At 39.4% G+C, this 26567-nt stretch overlaps 1 long non-coding RNA gene across 3 annotated transcripts in view; it reads left to right on the top strand.

The window, feature by feature from the left end:
* LOC141923607 (uncharacterized) overlaps positions 1 to 26567 on the top strand; it is a 183888-nt gene that overhangs the window by 132382 nt on the left and 24939 nt on the right. For 2 of the 3 annotated variants that reach the window (XR_012623338.1, XR_012623339.1), the window contains one exon: positions 2946 to 4225. The exons of the other annotated variant lie outside the window; for it this stretch is intronic. This is a non-coding gene — a long non-coding RNA (uncharacterized LOC141923607). Of the gene's footprint in view, positions 1 to 2945; positions 4226 to 26567 lie in introns of those variants that run through there. 3 annotated transcript variants of the gene reach the window in all.

Below are 26567 nucleotides of genomic sequence, written 5' to 3'. Positions count from 1 at the left end.
GAAAAGATGCATTTCACTTTGCATTATCCTTAGTCCTTCTTGGTACTGGGAAGAACAAATCTGTCTGGCCAGAATGCCAGCAAGAACAAGGGATATGATGGGACTGAGTAATCTTCCCAGAGGACAAAGGGGTCTTTCACCTCTTATACAGCCCCTCTACCCATGAAATCTCATTCTTTTAGCTATTTTACCTAATCCTGCCAATTCAGATGGGATCCATAGTGTCTCTTGCAAGAAAACCTTCCTTTCTGAGGGTTCCCTCACACCTGTTCTCCTTGAGGAATATCTCCTTCTGTCTTGAGTTTCTAGTTGGAGCTTTGTCATCTTCCCCATGAGTATCCAGCCCCATGGACACCTGTGACATAAATGCCAGTGGCATTTAGTAATGATGGAAGTGTACTGACTATATTGTCCAAGTGAAGTGAATGACTTAACATATGTCACATTAAGATGCTATAAGAGGAAGCTGGTTTAATGGTATTCTATACCACGCATACACAAGGTAGGATTGGCTCCTGGTGTTATATGAGACTTTAGTTAGGTGCTGCATTTGAAACCATTTGATAAATGAAATTGTTCAAGACATTATTACTCACCCTTTGTACCACAAGCATCATCTGCTACACCTTAGATCGGAGAGGAAACTACCTGTGTTCAGTCGGCTTTCAGTGTTCAAACATGCCAGGACAAGCAGACTAGGAAAGGACCACAAAGACACAGAGTAATTAGTACCTCTTTACCTCCTTTCAGTGCTGTTACACTTCTTGATAGCTCTAAGAACTGAAATTCCCATATTCTTGCTTTAAATCTTGATATTACATCCTCTCCACTGTGATGCATACCTGTGACTTCAAGAGTACAGGCAAGTTTGGAGGATCTTTTGAAGCAAGTAATTTACTCAGTGACATTTCCATGTTTTTGTGTTGTAAAGATCTCCATACTCTTTCAGATGATTTGGGAAATTAATCGGACTAACAAACCAAAATGACTTGTGCTTGACCTCTGCATCTTCTGTACACTATTTGTTTTGAACTCTGATAATTTGTAACTGGTCCAATATTTTGACACGTGCTACAGTTCCTTTTCCCTGACTAGCTGAGCACAAATTTCTTGGATCAGACTGCTGCTGTGAAGTCTCTGTGTTAATTTCAAATTCACTTTCTGGAAATATTTAGTAATAGTTAATCAAAATTTACAGTGAATATCCCTTTTTGCAAGACAGACTACAAGAATACTTTGTGGGTGAAACTGCTTGGAAAGAGACCAAATAATTTCAGTTGGCCAACCAGAAAGATATTCATGGAAAGTTTGTTGCCTACCTCTACTTCATCATAATGTATGTACTATGTTACTGTAAGATGCTCAATAAGCCAGTTAACTTTCTAAGTATACAGAGCACTACAATGTGGGTTAAACATTTTTTCCCTATGTTTTGTTGTTTTCTGGAACCTGATCAAAGACAAAATTTCTAATTTCATCCTAAAGAAATTGAAAGGGATAGACTGTTCTTTTTTGTAACCTTTTGTTTGAGGCTCGGTGGAAAAATAACGGAGATGGGAAAAGTACTTTAGAGGTATTATATGACTTGGACAGTCCAGGATTTCTCCCTTCAGAACCTATTTCACATTTACCAGGGAATTCACTGCCATCTTATGATATCTCTTACTATAAATTTGAAAACTGTTCCAAGACAGCTCTCTATATAATGTCTGCCGTGTACACCCAGGCAGAGAATGGCAGAGAATAGCAGAGAATGGCAGAGACGTTCTGCTCACTGGCAGCATTAGGAAATGTTAATGATCCTTGGCAGACACATCATCTTCCAGTATAACCCTGTGGGCTGGGATAGGCATGATGCCAGTCTCCCACCATCTGGGAAAGCTAGTTACCTTGCCCTTCTTGGTACAGCTTAAAGACTTGATTTTAAGCTGGTCCCTACATCTTTAGGAAGTGGAAAAGGGCAAGAAAAGTCATTGCCTAGACTGCCAGCTTCACTGAAGGGGAGATTTCTGCTGCATCTCTCAGGGTGACTGGGCTGAGCAGGTCACCTCACCATGCCCTCAGCCTAAAATGTGCAGACAGTTTTCATAGCTGTTGTCCAGTGGCTGCACCAAGAGAGTGGCTGGAGTAATTCCAGACTGAGAAATTTCAGGGGCTGCCGTGTAAAGGAGATGGTAAACTTTTTCCACCAATAGATATAGAAAAATTTGCAGAAAAAAATAGATGGGCTTTATTTGCCCAATATACCTTGTGCAAGCTGAGTTCATTCTCAACCAGCTGACCACTTCAGGTGGCTAGAGGAAATCATTGCATTGTGCAAATTCCTTGTTAAAGCTTTGCAGTTAAATTTTGTGTGTGAAATAAAAGTACATCTGTGTTTAATTTTACAAGTTTGCCATACATCATAACCTTAGAAGAACCCCTCAACATCATGCAAATTAAAAGCAAGTATTCAGATGATTTGCATACATGTTTTTCTGGGTTAGACATTACATTGGAATGCATTGGCAGTGAGTGGCTGTGACTAATGTAACAGAGCCTTACATTTGCCATACTGCATTATACAGTTTTATGCACAGTAATGAAATAATTAGTTTGTCAAGATATCATGCTCAGCTCAAATTTAAATAGTGTTGCTCTCTGCTGGTTAGTCTTGTGAACTACACATTTGTTTAACATGAATACTGCCCATTAAATTGTTCTCAGAGATAAGACTTCAGGTCCTATTCCACCAGCTGCTATCCAAGCAGAGTGATTTTGTCGTAAACAAGGAAGTAAATGCAACAGCTAATCACTTTGATCACATCAGTCTTTTCTCTGGCAGATGTTATCCAAAACCACCCTTAGCTCTTATTCTACACAATTGCTACCTGGCTTATTAACCCATCCTGTATTTGCACATTTGATCATTCTTCATATTCTTTCCTATTCCTTCTTCCTTCTAGCTTTCCCACCTGAATAAATATTCAGAAGAGTAATATTGAAGGATGCTTCTCTCAATCTTACAAGAAAGTAGCAGCCAGAACTGCATTTGCTGAAGAAATGGAACTAGTGAGCATATCAGGCATGTTCTGATTATGCTATTTGGACTGAACTTTTGGAGGACTTCTGCTCTGGTTTCTCTGCCAAAGCCTGAGATCTAGAAAGTTCAAGTATAGTGCCAAGGTATTCAGTATGTTTGCAGGTACAATCCTATATGCTGCATGAATTGTAAAGCTTAGGCAAACATCAGATTTTTTTTTTAGTAAAAAAGAGGGGTTTTGGTTTGCACTTGGGCATCTAAGTTCTCTTTAATCCCCATGTGGGAAGGAGTCTGTGGAGAAGACAATACAATGACACTGTGCAAATCATTCTGTAGTACAGTGCAAAGAGTGGTTATCTTTTTGTCTGACCCTCTACTATAGCCACTGCACGAGAGAACATGTAATAAAAATTGAAGTTTGTCAAGAATTGTCCATGTCATTCACACTGATCATAATGTTTAATTTGGTAATCTTGAAAGTTTTGCTGATTCTGCTCCTTAGACATGAAAGTTCTGAGGGATATCACCTTTAAGCTTTTTACATCCTACTTAGCTAACATGCTTGTCATAACTGACTTTAGTATATGTAGCATTCTTTTGACTGTATGAAATGAGTAACTGAAAGTTATCACAGAAAGTTGTTAACTAATCATAGATAAAGTTTTAAGTGTAATAATTGGATAATGTAAATAATTAAGAGGGATTTTTAAAAAATCTTGAATTTCCAGTGAATTCTATAACTTCAATTCTATATTTTAAATAGCATTCAAATTGTATGCGTTATAGACTAAGTCTTTCCCCTGCTTATGTTTCCAAGTACCAAGAACATTAAGATCCAGATCCTTCATATCTGATCCTATTTAGGTCACTAGCAAAAGCTCCTTGCTGCGTTTACTTCATCACAGATGTGCATAGTATGGATTTGCAGAGATCTTCAAATACCTCTTGGTCTATTTTTCCTTCCAAACAGACAGTCCCTGCAAGCCTTCTGATTTTAATTTTAATTATATGCTTCAGTTGCTGCCATAAAACAAGTTAGTTTTGGCCCTGATGTCATAGATTGTCAGGAAACATTTTATATGGAGAAACAATGTACAATGAGTATATGATATAAATTGTGAAAAAGTTGTGCTCTTGCAGTTTTCACTCAGACATTATTTCCATTTATTATGGACTTTGTTGCCAATGTTTTCCAATACAGCAAAATCAGGACTCAAGAAGAAAAGATGAGTGATGGACAATATGTACTCATAGCACACTGAGGGTTTATTTTGGGCTGTAAAATAGGGAGATCTTAGCAAAAATTCAGTACATAATGTTATGTGACAAGTGTCATATCAGGACAGGGAGTATGCCACATCATTTTATTTTAGTACCATTAAACTGCAAATTAAAGGGAAGGTTGGAAGAAAAAGGATTGTCCAGAAAAGATTGCAGGGATGCGAGATATCTAGTTGTACTCCTTTACAGCAATCAAATAGAAAGTACAGGTGATTTGTTTTAGGTAAACATAGCTAACTCCCCTATTCCAAGTCAAAACAATTACATTTGGCTATTTCGATCATTTCAACTGAGATAACTTAAATCGATCATTTCACCTGGGTTCCTGACTAACATGTCAGAGCCACCAGTGCACCATGGCTCTTCCTGCTCACTAGCTACTGTCTAGGGGCAGCAGTGGTTCTCTTTAGTCATCATCTGCCTTTCAATCCTTTATGCATCTTTATACTTTTTTAAGGCAACTAGAGCCAGGGTTTTTTTCTTAAGGACAACCCAAAGTAAAAGAATGAGAGCACAGAGCAGCAACTGTATCTTTATGTCCCATACTGAAAAACCTACCTCCTACAAAGGTAGGCTTTGTCTTTACCCAGATGGGAGTTTGTTTTTGAAAAAAGTGTTCTTCCTGAAGTCATTCTTTTTACAGCTAATTAGTTTTTATCTGCATTTAAAAAAAAAATATGGAAAGGACACTGCAAAATGACTGTGATATGCTCTCATATAAGTATGTTGAACTGGGTTATAGGAAAGGAAAATGCAGCACAATAGCATTTTCATTTTAAAAATATAACTACACTACCATGAGAAAACTAGTTAAAAGGAAGCTAAAAAGGAGCAGCTAGAAGGACATATTTTTTATAGCTTGCACAGACAATGTTTAAAACCACCACATCAGAAGATCACAGTTAATGAACAGTGCTAATTAAACAGAATCATTCAGTGAAAACCCAACTACAAAAAGAAAAGGATCCAGCTTCGTGAAGCAGCCAAATGAAAGAGTAAAGTAGCTCTTAAAAAGACACCCTCCCAAAAAGGTGGAAGTCATATCCAGCTGGGGGAAAGAGAAAAGGGCATAAACTCTATCAAAGAAAGAGCAAACAATAAAGCTGGCCAAAAAAAAAAACCCAAAAAAACGAAAGACGGAGGAGCAACTTGAAAAAAATTGTGGCATTTTTGGAAGTTGTGAAGAGGCAATCTGTCAGAGAATTTCTCTGGTTTACAAATGATCAAGATCCAACAGGAACTCTTAAGTAAGGTGAAGGCATAGGAGGAAAGTAATATGAAATCTTGGCATTGGCTTCCATGATAAAGGAACTGCTTTGAAGAATTGCTGAGAGAAGACAAGATATCAATATGCTGCTTTGAATGCTGCATATTTTGAATACAGTGTGTAGATGTGGTCATTCCATACAGTAGAACTAGAACTAATATAGATAAAGTAGAGCTAGGAAATGTATAGAGAAGAGCAAGAATAACCATATGTTTGGAACAACTTTTACACAAAGAAAGAACAACAAAAAAGGACTTTTCAGCTTGGAAAGGAAAATCTATAAAAACATGAGCACTGAAGTAATAAGTATGAAAACTGCTGAGCCTTTCCTTCTATATAGGAGCATGGAGACAAAGAAGTTTCAAAGCAATGGAAATAAGTAGTTTTTGAAAGTACCTTCCACTTAAATATTTACATTATACAACTAATTGGCAGATAATGTTGTAGAAGCAAATGTCCATATAAGTTCAAAAACAAGCAAACAAAATTAGCAAAGAAATAAACAGATTTACAGGGCACACACTAATTAAACACGTGAGTCTGGATCAAAACATTAGTTCAGGAAATAATGAACTTAAAGAAGTAGGGTAAGTATAGCATAGAAAATACAGTAACCAAAGTATGCCACTAACTGAAAGAGTCTATAAAAACTCTTCTTTTTATGTTCCTTTATCAAATCATCCATTTCTTTATCATCAACAGCAGTACAACTCTCAGTGATCAACGTGGCTGTTCTGTATGTGTTCTGTTGTTCAATACACACACTAGCAAAAATTTTGATGGCTATATAGAATTTTTGGTGTTCTGGATGTTGCCAAGTTTGGAGTGTTTGATAGTGGGTTAAATACTGATGGTGTTCCTGTCCTTCACCCCCTCCTTTCCTCCACATTTTTCCACAAAGGCAAAGATTTCATTCAGTATATGCCAGCGATACTTCATGTAACTCCCAGGATTTGACTTGTTCTTTGCTTTCTTCTATACTGCTTGATTTAAATGAACATTTTTCCTTAAATTTCTGTTTCCCACCTGAGTCAATTTGTTTCCCTATCTAGAGAGCTTCTCCTGGTATCTAGCTGAGGTAGCTTGTAACAATCTCTTCCAGTGGGCACATATAGCCGTCACCTAAATATTATGGTCAATATTAATAGATCTAGTACCAGCTCAGCTCAGCCCTTACACACCAGCCTGGTTCCCACTGTTAATCAACAAGCAGCTTGGCTAGTTCTGCATGTGAAAAACATGCCTTTGTGCTTATAAAATAATAGATATTAACTTTTAGTTCTTTGGGGTGCTTACTGCCTAACAGACTTTGCCTTGGACTTCAGACCATTGATGTATTCACAGGGGGAAGCAGAGAGCCCTCCACCTAGTAGGGTATTTGCCAGGGTTGTAGATATAAACTCATTGCTGCAGCTGATGTGTCTAGATCCATTTTAAAGAGTGCCCACTGATAGTGTCTAAACACTGGCTTTTAATTTTTATGTATTCGAATGTGTACCTTCCCCTCAGGATTAAACCTTTTCCCCCTCCTTTGCTTGCCTCCTTGTCCTCTGCTTTGACAGGGTTTGTACCCTGAGTTTGATACACTGCTTGACAGTCACCATTGCATTTTCTGGCCTAGCACTGTATCTTCAGGCACTTATGACATTGAGCCATTTTATGCTGACAACCTGATGTAAAATGAGCTCCTCCACATGGAAACAACCCTCAGGAGAGCAAGTTCCTTCCAACTGGCTTCATATTTTGTTTACTGAAGCAGTTTGATTGTCTCTGTGTTATGCTCACATATCTTGTAATTTTTCAGTACTGCTTCTATTACTTTTGGTAATTTCAAAGTTTTGGGCCAGGTTAAGTTCTCCTCTGCCAACAATCATCCTTTGAATTCTCACTTTATTAATACCATAAACCAATTTATATTATAGCATGCCCTCTAGGACATTTCCAAATGAACAACATTGTTAGCCTTCATTCTACCACACAGAGTTGCAGTTTCTCCTTGTCTCTCATCTTATTACGAAATTTAACACATTCTACAGAAACACTTAGCTTTCCTGAGTCAACTTTTAAGATCTTTTGCAAGTCCTCTAAATTATTAATGCAGAAAATGGGGTTGGAATAAAGCTTGTCCTGGGGCATCCTTCTACCCCAAGACAAGAGGAGTTCTACCTGACTGAGATGTTGTTTTTACGAGACTGTAACAAACTGAGTAGGAGGAAGTTTTATACTGCCATTGATTAAAAGCTTTTCTTTATCTGCAAATCTAGTCTGCAAGAATAGGGAGATCACAGCTTGCTTAAATTGCTGCCAGCCCTTATTTGCTTCATTGCCTGTGTTCAATCTTCCTAAAAATATAGCTGTTCTTATAATTATTACTTCCCCCACCCACCCCACACCGGTTTTGAAATGGGATCAATCGGCTATAGTCCAGAATCTAGTTCCTCCTGCAACTGCGCTGGTGTACAAAAGCTGGCTGCTCCTTTCACTTACCTGTAGAAACAAGTTTGCCGCTCTGAATCCCAACCGGTTAATGGTGTTTAGTGAAAAATCCGAATTCTGATACATTTCAGACACAGCTCTGGGCCTGGTGCTTCAGAGTGACTCTTGGCAACTCCCCTCTCCTTTTTCAGGAAGGCAAAGTTCACTTTGGTCATAAAGGAGGCAGATACAGCTGGAACAGAAGCTCTGACACCCTGATGGGCCAAGCACCTAGCTTTTTCAAGTCATTTCCCAAACTGGGTGCCTATAACAGTTGAAAAAAACAGTCTTAAGGCGTTTAGTACCTCTACTCTCTGTGCTATTGCAAGCAGACTGCATATTTGGCTGGATATTTTTTGTATCTTCTTTGGCCTTGGCTTTGTCAGCTTGCCTCTTAGTTACTCAGAGAGGCTTTACCAAGTTTTTTGTATTTGGTATCACAGATGTAACACAGAGCTCAAGGGAGATGACATATTTTGGATCTGGTTTAGACTTGGCTTCTCAGGGAAACGTTTACTGTTATGATTTTACTTTGTAACTTAATACCATTTTTATATTCAGCTCTGAACTCTGCAAATGTTAAAAAGCAAAGCTTTCTGACTTCCCCAAGAGGTGCAGCATTAGCAACATTTTATGTACAGTGGAGTTAAAGGATAAAGTAGTGAAAAGAATTTGGTGACAGAGTCCATCCTAACCTGGACTCTCATTGCTGATTTAATCCCTAGACAAAGCCCATCTTCTGCACTTTGTAAGTACCTGCCAGTTGTCTGACAAAAAATTCAGGTCTTGGAAGTGACGATGCTAACAAGTTATGCAGATTGCATGAGGGAGGAAGGCAGATGTACTGCAAAAGCTCTGTGGTCTGGGTAGATGAGCCTTTGTCTTAACAGTGCTGACAAAGGTCTTCTATTCTGTATGGTACTACTTCTCACTGCTGCACATAGAGTATATATGCTAGATACAATAAGAAATAAATAAAATGTCCAGATTCTGATCTAGCTGCATTAGAATTGCCCACCTTGCATGCCACTTAATAGGTCTAATTTTTAATATTTATCATTATTGAAAAAACAGTCCCTAAAGGAGTGGTACTAGTTTTATACAGCATCTGCATCAGTGACCTGGGGAAGGAAAAGCCAGGGAAACTGGCAAGTTTGCAGCTGATATTCAGCGTTTTTCAGATCATCAGATGTCCCACTGGTAGTGAAGAACCCCAGAAAGACCTCACCAAACTGAGTGCGTGGGCAGGCAGGAGGTGGCTGTTTTCAACTCATCAGTGTTGAAAACATCAGGTTAGGCATCAAAAGAACAGCAGTCTAAAGCATGTTTACGTGATGCTGAGCGCTGAACAGGCAGCTACAACTCTGGAGGGAGTTCGTGGAGTCATCACTGAAAATTTTCTGCAACCACCAGATCAGTGTGTAGCATAAGTCTGAAAAAAACCCCCAAAATGTTAGGCAACACCAGGAAGGAGAACTGCAAATAACACTGAGTGTCTTTTGCTGTTGTTGACTGTTTGTCAGTTATTGACTGTTGTGTACAGTTCTGGACTCTGAATCTCATGAAGGGCATAGTGAAGTTAGAGAAGGTACAGAGAAGAGCAAATAAAATTACTAGGAGGATGGAGAAGTTGCCATATGGAGACAGACTCTTCAATGTGGAGAGGAGAAAGTTGAGGAGGGAAATATAATGTAGACAAAACTCTGAGGGGATCTCTGTCCAGGGAGCTTGCCTGTGGCCACTGCTCCATGCAGGCTTTTCAAACCCTTTCATTCAGTTTGTCCTGAAGCTGATTCCTTCCTTCATGGATTTTTCTTGATCCCTCCTGGTTACTGAGCAGCTCTGAGGGCTACCCTGACAGTCAATCTTCTAATGTAACCCTGTCTAGGCTTTCTTTCTGGGATGTTGCTTCACAAGAGATCAAAGTCCAGTCCACACAAAGACTTGATGTATCCTCTTCTCATATATCCTGCCATCTCCACACTGTGCAATTTAACCATTATCGTTCATTGCTGTAGGAGAATGGACAGGTGTTGCATATACTGGGTTGGTTCATGTTCCCCTACAAATATTATTGTAGAGCCCCAGACACAGTCAAGTGTCTATGCAGTGTACAACATAGCATAAAAATACACCAAAAAGGCCTAAATTTCAGAATACTTGCAAAGTTACAAACTCCAGAAATAATGCCAGATAAAAAATGAGAGGTGCTGCATGACCAGAGATAGACTAATAATATGTGTTTACATTTTTTGACAGACAGGCATCAGTAAAATCATCATCAGACAGAGACTGTCAACAGTTACTGATGTTCATAATAATGACAATGATCTTATTTTCTGCTGTTGCCTTGACCCTCAGGTTCTAATACATTTTTCCTTGAGTATAAATTCAAATGAGTTGCCAGATGATGTCAATAGATTGTTTGATGTCTCTAGCATGTTATTTCTTTCCCCCTGTAAATAATGTGCTCTCTTTTTCCATGCCCCCTGTATGAGATCAACTAAGTGCAATTTACTTAGCTTTTTCCTTGAATGGCTGATAGCAATCAGGCACTTTCAACAATATATGTAGGTCATTGCAAAGCTAATTAATCCTGCTTTTCAGGTTGAAAATTATTTTCAAGGAAATATGTTCTGAAACAGCTGTCCCAAGGATTTTAAATCGGTTCTAATAATATGCATATTTAGTGCATTACCAGTATTTCTAGAAAATAAAATGGATTGAGATTAATTAACAAGACTGAAACAGAAAAGCTGAGGATGACAATTCCAGATATCTATTTCCTAAGCAAGGAAAGGGAAATTGTAAAGCTAATCAGTTTTTGAATGAGCATAAAAGAAAACCAGTAATACAAGAGTGCCATGGAAGATATCTGAGTTGGTATTTTCTTCCAAGAGGGAAAGGTTATTATGTCAACACAAAAGCTTTTCTAGGCTCAACATAGGAGTTTCTTCTCCATCAAATGCTTTTCTTGGTATATTGTCATATGACTTTAAATTTTAAAGGTCTGTGGATTCAGAAAGGTATAGAGTTTGTGTTGAGTCCTTGGTTTTACACTGGTACTGTATCACCACTTCTTAAGTTCATTTTTCAATGAAGAGCCTTTCTTTCCTCAGACCATTGGCCAGGATGGCAAGAGAGAAATAAATCTGTGCACTCCCTCACATGGTTCCTATAAAACTCTCTCCCTCTGTCCTCCAAGCTGACAATGGCAGCCTTGCCAAACTTCAGAGTTTACCCAGTGTTGACTGTAGTTGTCTGTTGAGCTACAGACAGCTAATAGCCAAATTTCATGTATGCAACAGCAACAAACTTCTTATCTGGTACAATCAGCTCTGCTCACTTTTTAGCAGATGCATCAGGGATATCAGTCAAACGATCAAGCATGGTTATTTCCAACACATTAATACATGAAGCAGCCATCCCTAGGAACCAAGATATCATACAATCTGAATCCAATACAGTATCTCCAATAGTTCTTTTGTGTTGTGTTTCTCAAACTGTGTTCCATGCATCACTGGTAGAGTTTAATACATTGGTCTGTGAAATTAGAAAGAAACAACACATACTCCCCATACTTCCAAGCAAACAGATTTTCTTTCATTTTGTAATAAATGAACATTCAAACTTTAGCCTAATTTTTAGTTGCTTGTAAATGAAGACAATTGTGGGAACACTGTAGAGATGGTCTGTGGGTTTTTTCCCTAAAAACATCCTTACGGTCATTCAATTAAATGAAATTAAGAAGCACTGGCCTACAGAGTGGATCTTTAGAATCAGTCTGTCAGCAAGAATTACAACACCTGGAACTAAAAGATGTATGTTTTTAGGTCAGACTGTCTAAGGGGTTAGGTTTATAGATTAAAAATGAGTCTAAAGAGATTTTTATATAAAAAATGAAATAGATCTTTCCTGTTATATGACAGTGACTACACTGGCTCCCAAAATATTGCTTGGGATTATGTTCCAAGTTTATAGGTAAATATAAAACCAATTCTGAATACAGTTACACCTATTTTGCCTGTACCACCTCTCCTACAGTGTTATTCTGAACCCATCCATTCCTTCCTTCTGTCTCCACAATATTGCCAGAGGAAGAAGAAGGGAGGAAATATTCAAGGCTATTTCAAGCTTCTGGCATCACAACACAACTCAAAATTTGATTACATTTTCCTTGAACTTTAATTTTCACAATTTGAAGTGTTAAAAGTTTGATGTGACTCGATGGATTTAGAAAGTAAAGGAATTTGCTGCTCAAAGCATACCATGTCTAAACAGATGTCCCAACCTTGAGTGAAGAAACCACATTGTGGGCTGTTCTATAAGAGGGTACTGGATCCTGGACCTTGATCCCCAATCTCTGATTCTGAGCACCCAGTTCTCCTTTTCTCGAGCATGTCCCTGATGGACATGTCCATGTTGTAGCTCCCTGCCAGGAGCTGTGAATGCCGGTCCACCTCCACACTCAACTCTGATGACAGTGGTGCTCCCAGTGAAGGTGGAACCATGTAAAGTGGTTCCTTTATGTTCACAGCTCTCCTCAGCTTAAATCTCTGCATGCTTTCCTACATTCCTAAAAGTCTCAGATCTGTGAATCCAGGTTTCATGGTGTCATCCAATCTATGCTTACAGTTAGAGACCTAAGCCCATGAGACAGGCAGGATTTGAGATACGGCTGCAGAATGCTTTACCTTTTCCAGACAGGTGTTTTATGCAGTCTGTCAGGTCACACACTGCCATTGCACCTCTCCCGTTCACTAACTGCAGTTTGAGTTTGCTGAAATAGTAAGAGACTACTACCATATAGCTTTAAGGTTATTATATGGCTTAATATTCCAACATCAGTATACTTGGCTATACATGGGCATATGTACAAACACAGAAACTCTTCTAACTGCACTATAAATAATCTGATTCATGCGTTGAGCTTTTGAATTATATGAACTAGTGATAATTACAAGCATTCTAAAGTGTATGCCAGCATAATTCCATTGTAATTGTAGTGAGGAAAGTCTTGGCTTTTGCAAAGGCAGTAGCAAAACTCCCATTGTCCTCACTAAGTCAGGGTTTCCCTTACTATAAAACATTATTAGCAACATCCTGTTAATTGTTTATTATCTATTGAGTGGGACTGTTTTGTTTAGCAGGATACACAACAAGGTGTTTAGGTCAGACTCCTTCAGTGCTTTTGGTGTGTTCTGGAGCATAGACCTGGAAAACATAGGTCAGTTACCACATTGTGTGAATGAGCTCTTAGTCTGGGAATGGCATAGACATTCTGTGCTTCTTTAGTGTGACACTTGGAACATGCTTTAAAGGTGTACTGAAATAGAAAATGGGAGTTTATTGATTAGGTGAGGAAGAGAAGAGAATTACAAATGTGCAGAATGAAGAAGGAGATTGTGGTGGAGGAAGAAGCTGAGCAATTTCTGTGACTGGCTACTTCTACTTTTCCCTTTCTTCCCTACATCCTGAGAAGTTGGACCATATCTCAGTATAGACCATCTCTTCTCTCCTTTGAAGTGACATAAAATGTTTGTAAATCATGGAAATAGTTGCAGTTATATATTTAATGTCCTTTTAACTTCAGGTGATACAATTACCAGATAGAAGAAGGAATGAAGAGCCACAAATCATGACCAGGCATCCCATAAGCAATTCTAGTATCCTTATGCAATGAATAATATCAGCAATTGAACTGTTTACAGAAACATTACTTTTTATGTAGATATTAGAGAATGTCCATGGAAAATGAGTCAGAAGAGTCATTATCTTGACCACAGAACTCCCTTACGGAACTAGTTTCAGCTTTCTGAGAGTAGAAAAAAGCCATGTGACCTAGTCATCCTACAAAAATTACTTGAGAAACTGGGTTTTAAATACTGATATCACACACTGAACTGCTAGTGACCAATCTATAAAACAAAATAGTGCTTGCAGGCACTGTAATTTAACCCACACTCTTCATTCTCTCCATCTCTTTTGTTCCTTTATTGCAATGTATTAAACTGAATGGATAATATAAGCAATTAAAAGGCACTGTAATTTTCCTGGCCTAAGAAATTACATTGGTTTCATTAGACTTGTTAAGTTTTATATTAAAATTCAGCATTTTGATATTGGTGGAATATAGAAAGGGTTACATGGATTAGAAAGGCTAACGTAAAATCTCTGAAAGATTAAAATATTTACTACTTGACAAAGGCATACATAATTAAACTGGCACCTCCTTACTACAAATGCATGTTTGAAAGTTTAGATTTGGAAAGGTTTTAAAGGATTACTTTTATTAAAATGTCTCAGGTTGCTAGAAATAGACCTCATGGTAGACAAACAGTAAACAAGGTCACATACTTCCTACCTGTTGAATAAAGTAAAGCATGCCAGTCATCTTTGCCAAAAATCCCCTTTTGTGCTTTTGTTCTAAATAAACCCAAGGCAGCTCATTTCCAGGGCTTCTCTGCTTCCTGCGCCCCCCTGGCTTAAGATTCCATTTCTAGAAGCAACAGATAATTGGGGACCTTTTGAAATCAAGTACTTGTGTTTTCTATTTTTAGCCACATTAATAATGATGAATTGAAATTCTTTCCAGAATTTCACCTCTTCAGCTTAAGAACGGGTCGTCAAAATTTATAATAACTCCTTGGTTTGTGTTTTATGTTAATGGCTGAAGTGCCTAAACAGCCTTGGGAAAGGAACAGCTTGCTAGTCTAATTGAAGCTGGCAATATTTCCACGTCTTATTTCAGCTGGTAGGTACTGTAGCAACCAAGGTCATGTAAGAAAATTTCAGCATATGGTAACAGCTGTGTCTGTGATTGCAATATTTTCTGCAGATGGTTTATTCATCATTAGATAACAGTCATGATTATTAAGGGGCTAATTGGAATTTCAAACAGTTCATCTTAGAGGGTGGAGGAATTATAAGAGAAAAGTTTAGTGTAGCTTAGGGGGTCTCTGTATTCAGCTCCTTGCCAACTCTCAAGTTTTTCTTTAATGTAAGAAAATATTTCCTTTCTTTGTCTTTTGCCAAAGCATTTAATCTCCTACTAGCAATGCAGTCTCCCTCTTTCAGATCTTCTAAATACTAATGTCATCTTTCTGCCATGTATAGTGCTACCAACAAAAATCTGTGTTTTGATTATATCGTTTAAATACCTCATATGGTGTACAGTTCAGCACATCAGAGTGAGTTTATCCTTACTCAGGACAGCCTTGCACATGTTTGTACAAGGTCAAGGAGACCAGATATAGCAAGCTATTGAGTCAGGGTACATAAAGAACCGAGCCTTGTTCGTTGCTTTTAATCATCCACAGGACACTTGCTACTGCTCCAAATCACATCACTAAACGTGTTCCTGTCCCAGAAAACCAGAAAAACCCCCAAAAGTTATAAGACCGATGCAGATTATGAGGATCCCAGAGTTATTACTACTGTTTAGTACTGTAGCACACCCTACTCTGGGGTGTGTTATGATGGTATGAGAGGTCAGGCACAGAGGTAACACAGAATTGTTCTTCTGATCATGTAACCTCTCTGGAAGATGGCAAACCAAACTAGCTAGTTTAAACTGCTTTTATGTGTTTTGTCAAGTCATGGCCATATGACTCTTCCACTGATTTTAGAAGGAATATTTAGAGGGTGAAGTACTGCACAGGAGTATAGGTGACGGAATCCATCTCTTAGAGTATATGTCTTGGAAGTTAATGCTAATTTTTTTCTATGTTCCCTTAGGAACTTGGAGCATTTTGTCTAATAACAGCAACAACAATAGTAGGATCAGGCTGTTAGGGGTTTCTGTAAAGATTTAGAGTACTCAGTAACACCTTACGTTTAACAATCCATCAATATTTAAATATATAATCTTGAAGTCTTTCAGTCCATGATAGTTCCTGGATGTGGGGGCATTAGCTACAAAAAAGTCATGCACAACTCTTCAGCAATTTAAAAAAAAAAAAAAAAAAAGCAAGCACCATTTATTCTTGCTGGATTTCTACATTACAATCTGTTCTTTTACTTCCTTTCTCTGGAAATATGTATTCTTTTGTTTCAGCTCAGCCACAAAAAAGGCTAGACTAAAAGAATACTGATGTCTTACATAATAGAAATTCTTTCACTATCTGATCTTTATTCTTTCTAGGCTGGTTTTGCAAGTTATTTAAGGACACCTTAAAGTTACAGTACTCTAGGGCTTTAATACAGTGGCCACAGCTCCAGTGTTACGTTTGGGATATCGGTGTAATCTTAGTAAATAATACAGGGCATGGCTACCTCACCACTTCTGAATATACTACGATCAGCATATTATGTCTCACCCAATCATACACATTAGGTTTTGCTCTGGTAGTATTACTATGGTGGGCTGAGATCCACTGTGGGAAGACAAGGATATTCCATCCTCCAATCCCCTTTTAATGACAGTAAAACATTGCTGAGCTTTAATCTTCTTGAGTCTCTCACCTCAGATATAGAAAAGAGTGGGAGACATGCGAGTGAATGGAATAAAATTGTATTAAGAATAACTGTCTGAGAGGAGAGACAGGAGAAGAAGAAATTAGTAGTAGCTGGCAGGTGAAAAGCATGAGATCTGTACCTGGAGAGCAAGTAAAGAACAAAAAGGGAGAGGGACTTATGTATAACCAAACAATATATTTAGGCTGGAACGTAACCCTTATTCACTTGTTGGAGTCCATCAGTATAGCCTGACTAATGTGGACTCCCATCACAAATGATGAGAGAAATTACCTTAAGGAGCTGCACTGGTGAAGGTATAGCAGTTCTTAGCCTAAACTACAGTCGTAAGAAGTCAGGTCTGCAGCAGAGCAGGTCTGAACACAAAGATATCACTACACAAGGTCACATCTGACAGGCTGTATTTCCTCTCTTAAACAAGTGGAGAAAAGTGCACTAAAAGGACCAGTTTAAATGGCAGGTGAAGGTCTAGAACCTTCACACAGTTCTGAACACCACCTGAAGGGACACCTTGTTGCAGTCTGGGTAAGAGATAGCGATAGGTGTGGCACTGTTGAACTCAATGTCAAAAACAAGTCCAAATGCTTATTCATACAAGAACTATGGAAGAAAAGAGGACTGGAGCAGTTTACTTAGGAGATGCCCATGCATGTCACAGAATCACAGAATTGTCTAGGTTGGAAAAGACCTTGAAGATCATCCAGTCCAACCATCAATCCAACATTAACAGTTCCCAACTACACCATATCCCTCAGCGCTAAGTTGACCCGACTCTTAAACACCTCCAGGGATGGGGACTCCACCACCTCCCTGGGCAGCCCATTCCAATGCCTAACAACCTGTTCTGTAAAGAAATGCTTCCTAATATCTAGTCTAAACCTTCCCTGGCGCAACTTGAGGCCATTACCTCTTGTCCTATCACTTATTACTTGGTTAAAGAGACTCATCCCCAGTTCTCTGCAACCTCCTTTCAGGTAGTTGTTACACACTGTCAGAAAGACTTTCTAGAAACCTCATCTTTTTACACTAAAAAGCATACACTGCTGTGCCAAATGTTCTTCTTTCAAATCTACCTCTATAGATTTTATGAATTAATATCACTTGCAATCTGAAACATTTTTTTAGGAAAAATAAATGAGGATATGAAAGAAAATTGTTAGAACAAGGGCTAAAATTAAGAACTGAGTATTGTACTCAACAGTTACCTTACGTGGACTATTGAAATGCTGTTTCTTAATTTACTGATCTTCAACAATGAGGATAATCTTTATTCACAGGGTTTTGTGAATGGGATTTGTAAAGTGCTTTGAGGGCTTCTCCATGAAGGTCCTATAATCTTGAATTGCAAAGCTTTATTAAAAGGTATTAGTGTGTCTAAGAAGTAGGTAAAGCAAACATAAAAGCTGCTAAATTATGATTTAAAATGTTTACGCTCAGTTGTTAATATACTGAAGCAGTAATTATAATGAGCTAGTGTACGTGGATGGCTGTAAGACTGCCAGAAAGTCATAACCACCACTAGCACTCAACAACATAGAATTTTCTCGTTTATTAATATGTACATTAGAAAATACACTAAAATGCAATGCACTCTACAGTATACACTGAAAATCTTCTGACGTTTAATATCTCATTTCCATTATTCTTCTAGTACAGTATCATCATAATTAGCACTGTCAAACTTTAAATTATCTTGAGAGACAGGAAATACCTGTGTCTTAAAGGAAACTTGTTTAAATAGTCCCTATATTTACCTTATAACATTTTAAACTTACAGAATAAGGAACTACCAGTGTAATAGCTTATTATTTCATGTTTCTATTTTACAATATAGGTCCTCAACATTGAGGATTCTTTTTATACTATACATACTAGTTTTGTGTTAGCTAGGTTGCTGAAAAGCCAAATTGATGTGTGCTTTGCACAGCTCCCTTCTTTGAAATTTAATATAAACATACATTGTGACAAGTAAACAAGTTATAGTGTCCCTTTAACTGGATATCTAACCTCTGTGTGAATTAAAGGGATACAAAGTACATTGCAACACTAGGAACATTGTTTCAGAGATTATTTGCGTCATTTACAAAAAAAGAAAATAGATTCCTGTGTGTTCAGTTGGCTTCATCTTCCAACTTCTGAATAGTTATGACCTTTTCTGTCAACTTAAAGATTCTTCTACTGCCAACCACCTCATGGAAGTACCTGAGCATGACTGTACCACTAAATCTTCTGAGATACCTCTGTCTTCCCCAAAGCTCAAGTCACCATGTACTTACCCTGCCATATGCATGTAAGCCAGTTTCTGAAGCCTTGTAACCATGGCAGTTGCTGGTAAGTCTGAGAAAATAAGCCCTTCCAGAGGGTAGGATATATTCACGTGGATTCAGCATCTTACTAACTTAATTACACAGCAACAAGTGTGAACCAGCTTCTACCTCTCTGGTTGTGAAAGGGTGATGAAAGGCTTCCCTGTTCTGGGTACACATGCTCTACTTCTACAGGTCTCATCTCTGGATAAGGCCAGGGAGTTTTTGTGAATTTTAGAGGGGAACAGAATTGATACAGAAAAATGATTGATCCCATCTTCAAGAAGAGCAAGAAGGAGGTCCCAGGAAACGACAGGCTGATCAGCCTCACCTCAATCCCTGGAAAGGTGATGGAACAGCTAATGCTGGAAACCATTTCCAGGTACATGAATGAGAGGAATATCATCAGAGGTATTCAGCATGGATTCACCAAGGGAAAGTCATGCTTGACTGACTTGATACACTTCTAGGATGAAATAACTGACCTGATAGACAAGGGGAGAGCAGTAGATATTGTCTGGACTTTGGTAAGGCCTTTGACACTGTCTTCCATAAGATCTTCATAGACAAACTCTTGATATATGGGCTGGATGAGGAGATGGTGTGGAGGATTGAAAACTGGTTGAACTGCTGAGCCTGAAGGTTGGTGATCCGTGACACAAAGTCTAGTTGGAGTCCAGTGACTAGCAGTGTACCCCAGAGGTCAATACTGGTTCTGATTCTGTTTTGCATCTTAGAGTGTACCCTCAGCAAATTTGCAGATGGCACAAATCTGGGAGGAGTGGCTGATACACCAGAGAGTTGGGCTGTCATGCAGAGGGACCTCGACAGGCTGGAGAAATGGGCTGACAGGAACTTCATGAACTTCAACAAGGGGAAGTTCGAACTCTTGCACCTGGGGAAAAACAACCTCATTCACCGATGTATGCTGGGGTTACCCAGCTGGAAAGCAGATCTGCAGAAAAGGACTCGGGGATCCTGGTGGACACCAAGATGAATGTGAGTCAGCAATATGCCCTTGCTGCAAAGAAGGCTGATGATATCCTGAGCTGCATTAGATAAAGCTTTGCCAGCAGGTTGAGAGAGGTGATCCTTCCCCTCTACTCTCACTGGTGTGGCCACACCTGACGTACTGTGTTCAGTTGTGGGCTCCTCGGTACAAGAGAGACATGGGCATATTGAAGAGAGTCCAACAAAGGGCCACAAAAGTGATTAAAGGTTTAGAGCATCTCTGTTATGAGGAAAGGCTGAGAGAGTTGTGACTGTTTAGCTTAGAGAAGGCTTGGAGGGATCCTATCAATATATATTGATTATATATACCTACCTGAAGGTAGAGTGCAAAGAAGACAGAGCCAGGCTCTTTTCAGTGGTGCTCAGTGACAGGATAAGAAGCAGTGGGCACTAGCTGAAACACAGGGGGTTCCTCCTGAGCATCAAGAAACACTATTTTACTGTGAGGATGACTGAACACTGGTACAGATTGCCCAGAGAAGTTATGGATTCTACCACCTTGGGGATATTAAAAATCTGCCTGGACATGCTCCTGGGCAACTGTCTTTAGGTGGCCCTGATTAAACAGGGTGGTTGGACCAGGTGACCTCCAGAGTTTCCTTCCAACCTCAGTCATTCTGTGATCTGTGATTCTAACACAGATTTTCTGGCACAGCCAAGAATTTGGCTACAAGTTTTTGAAGAGCTCTAGAGATAGTGTGTGAAGCTCTAAATGCTTGTTGTTGTTGGATATAATCAATAGTGTAGCTAAGAACTCTTCCAAATTGATACACACTCAAGCTAAGAACTGTCCTAAAATGCATCTGGGAGAAGGAAGGAAAAAAATCTCACAAACAATGAATTCCCCTCATGGTAATGAGGGAAACAGGTTTGTCAAAGCTCAGCTGAGTATTTTGGTGACCTCCTTCAATAGCCTCTTCTACTGCTATTAAATCAGATTTTAAATGAACAAGGAATAGAAATCCCTCATAATACTCATTCTAAAATTAGAAACAAGGCTTAAGAACATGTTTTCACATCTAGTACACAGCCAGAGTATTTCATTATAGCAATCACAAAGCATTTGAAGAGAGATTCATTTAGGCCAGTGTTGAGCTGGTGGAGGGGGAGTGCAGGATTTAGGAAATGCTTGATATTCCTGCTGTTGAAATTAAAAGAGAATGGCTTATTTTCAGGCCATAGACCAATTTGTGTCTTTGTTAGGTGTCCAAGTGCTTAAAGTTGTACTGATATAAAAACAGTAAGAATGAGAGAAGAATCCAACCTTAAAAGGAGAGATGGACCAAAGGCATAATACTGAAATCATTATCAAAATTTCTCAGAACAAGTCTCTTGAGCTTAGTTTTGGAAAAGAAGTGGGTAAAACAATTTTCTGTCAGTGAGCTGAAATTTCAGTAAGGCAGATGATTCTGTGAGAACAGTTGATGTCGCCTCAAAATATTGATTAAATGTTTCATTTACCCAAACTAGTCTATTTTTCACTCCTCCCCTAGCCCCCTTCAATCTGATATACAATATTATTTCCAATAAAGTGCTATAATTCCTTTCCTTCTTGGACATTGCCCCTGTAAGGGCTGCAGCCCTGGTTCCCTTTCTGCCATATTAATCAAGTGCATGATTATCTCTGCTGAAGTGCAGCTGGGGCCTACTGTCCAGGCTTCTCCTTGTCTATGTTCTTTGTTTCAAGTTAGAGGATTTTTTCCATTGGCAATATCCTCATTTACTCTGGGCCATGTGGCACAACATGGGAGTCACATGGCACATGCATGACTGGAGATCTGTCCTGGGGATTCTGGGCACTGGGTCCCAAACCTTTGAGCCAAGAAAGTAATTTGTGAAACACAATTTGCTGCTTAAGTGAATCTAAATGAGCAAGACCCTAAAGAAAATAAAAATTAACATTTCCAAATTAAGTATTTTTTTAATCTCAGCTTTTGCAATAAAGTCTGAAACAATTTCCCATGGAGCAGGACTTTCTACTCTTGCTCAGTTCCAATTTGGGTACATGTGCCCCTGGAAAAACAAGTGAAAATGTTACAGTTTTTGGGGTGCCTTTTCCCTTCTTCAGTTCTAGACCATGCACAGCTCACACAGGAGTATGTCAGTAGTTGGGAACATGATCAAACAGCCTCTTGGTCAGCTCATGCTGACATATAAGATGGTCTATTTTCACTGAGCCTCAGAACACCTCAGGTCTATGGCAATGCTCAACTTTGCGTTTCTGGTGCTATGTGTAGCTCAGTCCACAGCCCCAAATGGGTCCCATAATATAAAGTCTCTGTTGTAGATGGGAGCTCTGAGCCCATCCACCTACCTTTGCTGCAGCTACTCACTTTGAATGAAAAGTTTTCTGAGGTAACAAGTAGTATTGCAAGGGAAAGTAGCAGCAAGCTATACCCCAAGACAAAAAGGAAAAGTCTGTGTGCCAGGCCTGTATTTCCTGTGGTTTCTCGACAGGAGGGAAAAATAATCTCCCACAGACCACCCCAAATCATCAAACCAGTATGAACCGTATTTGCTATGCCAAGAACCAGGCATCAAAGCTCAAGAGCTTACATATTCTATTAAGTGGTTTAATATTTTAGAGAAGAACAGAAAAAATACAGTGTTTTGTCCCTCATGACCTTCTTTAGGAGACCTCAGGGAACCAAAAGGTTGCAGTTTTCCTGGTCTCCCTGCTCTAATATTAAACCACTTAATAGAATATGTAAGCTCTTGAGCTTTGATGCCTGGTTCTTGGCATGCCAGAGGCTTTGTTACATGTTTTTACAGTAATTGAAAGAAATATCCATCTGTAGCAATTTCATTTTTTAGCAAGCTGAACAGATTCTTGGGAGGTAGGAGCTGCAAACATATGAAACGGAATAAAATAGTTTCTATCAAGTTGAATTCTTTTAGTTCTGCTTTTGAGGAAACAATCACAGAGGAGTGTGGTAGAGGAGTCCTGGAATCAGAGCTGGCACGTTTGCAGTCTTGGTTCAAATAATACTGCATGTAGCCAACCCTGGGGATGCTTACAACCCTACCACACCATGTTAGCAGATAAGGCTGGGGTTATGCCACCAGAGTCTGGGTATAAGACAGCAGCTTTTATTATCCAGCTCAGACTTGTTTCCTGAATCACAAATGTCTGTTAACCAAAGCTTATCCACCTTGTAGAGACCTTCCCACTTTCTTAGCCTTCACTCTGTTATGGTTTGTTATATGGTTTATACTGTTTGTTATATGGTTTGTTATATGGTTTTTCACTCTGTTATGGTTTGTTATTCACTCTCTTATGGTTTGTTTATATGCTTTTGGAACAGTGATTTGTCTCCTGCTCTGTTTCCATACAGTATGTCACAATGGGACCCAGATCTTGGTTGAGTAGTACAGATAATGCTGTGTTACAATTAAGCAGCAATATTCAGAGAACAGCTCTTCAGAAATCAGTTAAAAATGGAAGAAAGTGAAATGCTACAAGCAGAGGTGACCTGGTGTCTTGGAGGAGTAAGATAAAAGTCAAATGGAACCAAGAAAGAACCTACAGGAATTTCTAAAACCAGAATCTTGTAGACATTTGGCAAGGTGCTGAACAGGGGAAATTTCTTTGAATAGTGGAGAATCAAGTTTCCACAGTGAGGTTTTCTTATGGCCTTTGAGAGCTCAGAATTTTTACAGTTTCAGCAGATGGACTTCGCCCAGGTAATATGTTATTTTTTTGGAACGTAAGATGTGTGGTTAACAGCACCCCCACCAACATCTTTCATTTCTGAAGCTGGCACTGTTTTTGGGATTGGCAACCAATTGCCTACGATGCGTGCTCACAGCACTGTGACATCCTGATGCAGAAAATCTCACCACTCTGGAGTGCTCCACGAACACTAGTTCCAATCTAAAGGCACAGAACTCCAAAAAAGTAAGGTTCATGCACCATCTTACCTTTCTGTTGAAAAGCAGCAGGGATTTATTTGCTACTGCTACACTATTCTCATCTGAAATGTGTAGCTGCAGAGAAGAATTACAGTGAGAGGTCTCTTTTTCTGCCAGATATCAGAGAGATCTCAGTTGTGAATTGAGCTGGGCCCTCCAGGTAGCTGAGCACCTCAGGGCAAAGAGAGGTGCTGTAAGGCCACTCTGTAAAAATACATGAGACTTTAATTCACATTATGAACATCAAAAGCCTTTGATTTTACAGCTGCCTCCAGAGAGCAGAACCAGAGCATCTTTGATAGTCAGGGATGACCCCTGCAATGAAATGTCAGTTCAGAGCATGTTGTTCTGCGCAGCTCCTCGTGCTTTATTATTTATTGCTATACTGAAATCATAGAATCATAGAATGATTTGGGTTGGAAAGGACGTTAAAGATCATCTAGTTCCAACCCCCCTGCCATGGGCAGGGACACCTTCCACTAGACCAGGTTCCTCAAAGCCCCGTCCAACCTGGCCTTGAACACTGCCAGGGATGGGGCATCTACGACTTCTCTGGGCAACCTGTTCCAGTAGCTCACCACCCTTATAGTGAAGAAAATGCTGTCACATTCCATGGAGCTGACATCGAGCCTGCAGTAATCAATGCCACCAGAGAAATCATGCCTTTGCTTATTCTTGCACTGCAAAGCAGGACCATGCCCACAACAACCAGAGCTTTAAGACAGGTGTATCTAGACTTTTCTCCTATAGTCTGCACCCCCACAAAGACAAAACAACCAACAAAGAAAAAAACCCTTTAATCTGAAAAAGCTAGGTTTTGACATCCCACTTTTAGACATACAGAAATCTAGTTACTCCACAACAGAATAAAGGCATTTATAAACCAAGCTGCCTTTGCTCTCTGTTACTTTTTGGGAACAACTCTTTTCCAGGCTTAGTTTCCATCAATTCAAAATCTGCACAGCCCATTCTGCTCTCCAGTGAGTGTGTCTTTGCCTCACCATGAAGGTCTGGCTGCTATCTGCTCACTGACTTCTCAGCAGTCTGTTTGCAGGGCAAGCTCCTGGCTACTTGCTGCAACTATCCCTGCCTGCTGCCTTGCCTTGCCCTCTTCTCCCTAAGCCTCTGCCCCTGCTCTTCTCTCCAGGGAAAGTACAACCTCTCCACAACCACCTGAAGGTCCTGCCTGACCCAGTGCCTCTCCTCATAGGACACAACACAGATGGAAAACAAGCAAATGAATCACTTCATGTCACAGGTGGTTTATAGCAAAGTGTCAGCACTGACTAAAAAAGGTTTGAGAGTAGCTGTAAGCATTCTGGCAAAAAGAAAAAAAAAGAATGTAATCTTTGATAAAAATGATGGAGGTCAGTAAACTGCGGCTAAAAATGGAGATAGCTGAGATAAACACCAGCTGTTTTTTAAATCCTTCTGAAACAGTGTATGAGGTGAATTTCAGGTATTTAAGAGGACATGTGCAATGTTCTTGGAAGATACACTGCTATAAAGGAATATTAGAGGAAGGAGGAATATATGGTTGTTGCTGACCAGAGTAAGTCATTATTAATGTTTGCAATGGACGCCCAGATAGCAGGCACCAGAACAGTGCAATGGTTTGGCCTTAAAAAGCCTCTAGACACCAACCTTTTTCACGTAGCAAGATGTAAAAGGTCCAGTTTCTGTGTTTTGCATTAGTAGGGGGGAAGTGAATAGAGAAAGCTGACAGCTGCCAGATGGCACAAATAGCTCCACATTACCAAGTACATTTCTAGTCTAAGTTTATGACAGAAGATTTGCAGTTTTGCAAGAGCTCAGCCTTCAGATGTTACACCTAGAATTTCTTATTGTACGAATTGGGGTGACTGAACAAGGTTTCCTGGCTTCTTCTGGAATATTCCTTATCTTTGGGGCTTCTGGCCATCAGCTTCAGTCCCTTGTTTCAGTGAATTCTGAATGCCACATTATTACTCTTCAGTTCCTTCTCACAGCTCCTGCATTCCTTCTCACAGCACCTCTTCAGAAAGTGTTGGTGTTGCTTAGGATTTAAATTGGCTGCTGTTTCTCCACCTATCCTTTACTGACTGGCATGAATTCCTGAAAGCACCTTGAGCAGCCCCAGCAAGAAGGATGCTGGTCTGCAGATGCTGTGAAAGAGAATTGGGTAGGGTCACAGCAAAGGACACAGGTCGGGGTTTTTTTAATCTTGCTATCAGTTTAGGGGCTTTCCACCCTCAGACAAGTAGGAATATTTAAACTGGGACCTTGACAAACTTACTGTGCTAGTCTTAAATAAAGGACAAGAGCACCAAGGCTGAAGACTTCAGTGACCAGCTGTGAGAGAAGATCTACTAGCATAAAAGGGGGAGTTAGCTTATCTGTGTGCATCTTCCTTTCTGGAGGTTTCTGCATGTAATTCTACTTGCTTGGCCAGCTAGGGAAAAAATTATATTGCTGTAAGCCAGACTTTTTCATGTGGAACAGGACAGAAGTAAATAGACCTTATATACTGGTTAGTAGTAAGATGGAACCAGAAAACTTTTCTTCATATATATATAATTGATATGTGTACTCCCTTGAAATAAAGTCTGTAGTCTGGAGACTTGCACAAGAACCCCTTTTTGCTCTGACTAAATTTGTCCTGCTTGTTCACCAGGTATGTACCAATGTGAAAAGAGGCTCAGCTCTGACTTTGAAGTTTCAACAACACAAACAGGAAAATCTGTTCTGTGTCATCAGTATTAGGCACTGAATTCATATGTCTGCAGTACTGCCAAAAGAGTTCTCACCCGAGCTTTGTTGTGATTCTGATGTTTGGTAA

This window comes from Strix aluco, chromosome 4, assembly GCF_031877795.1.
Source record: "Strix aluco isolate bStrAlu1 chromosome 4, bStrAlu1.hap1, whole genome shotgun sequence".
NCBI lineage: Eukaryota > Metazoa > Chordata > Aves > Strigiformes > Strigidae > Strix > Strix aluco.
The sequence above is the reverse complement of the archived record's forward strand: the minus strand, read 5'-3'. Positions and strand labels throughout refer to the sequence as shown.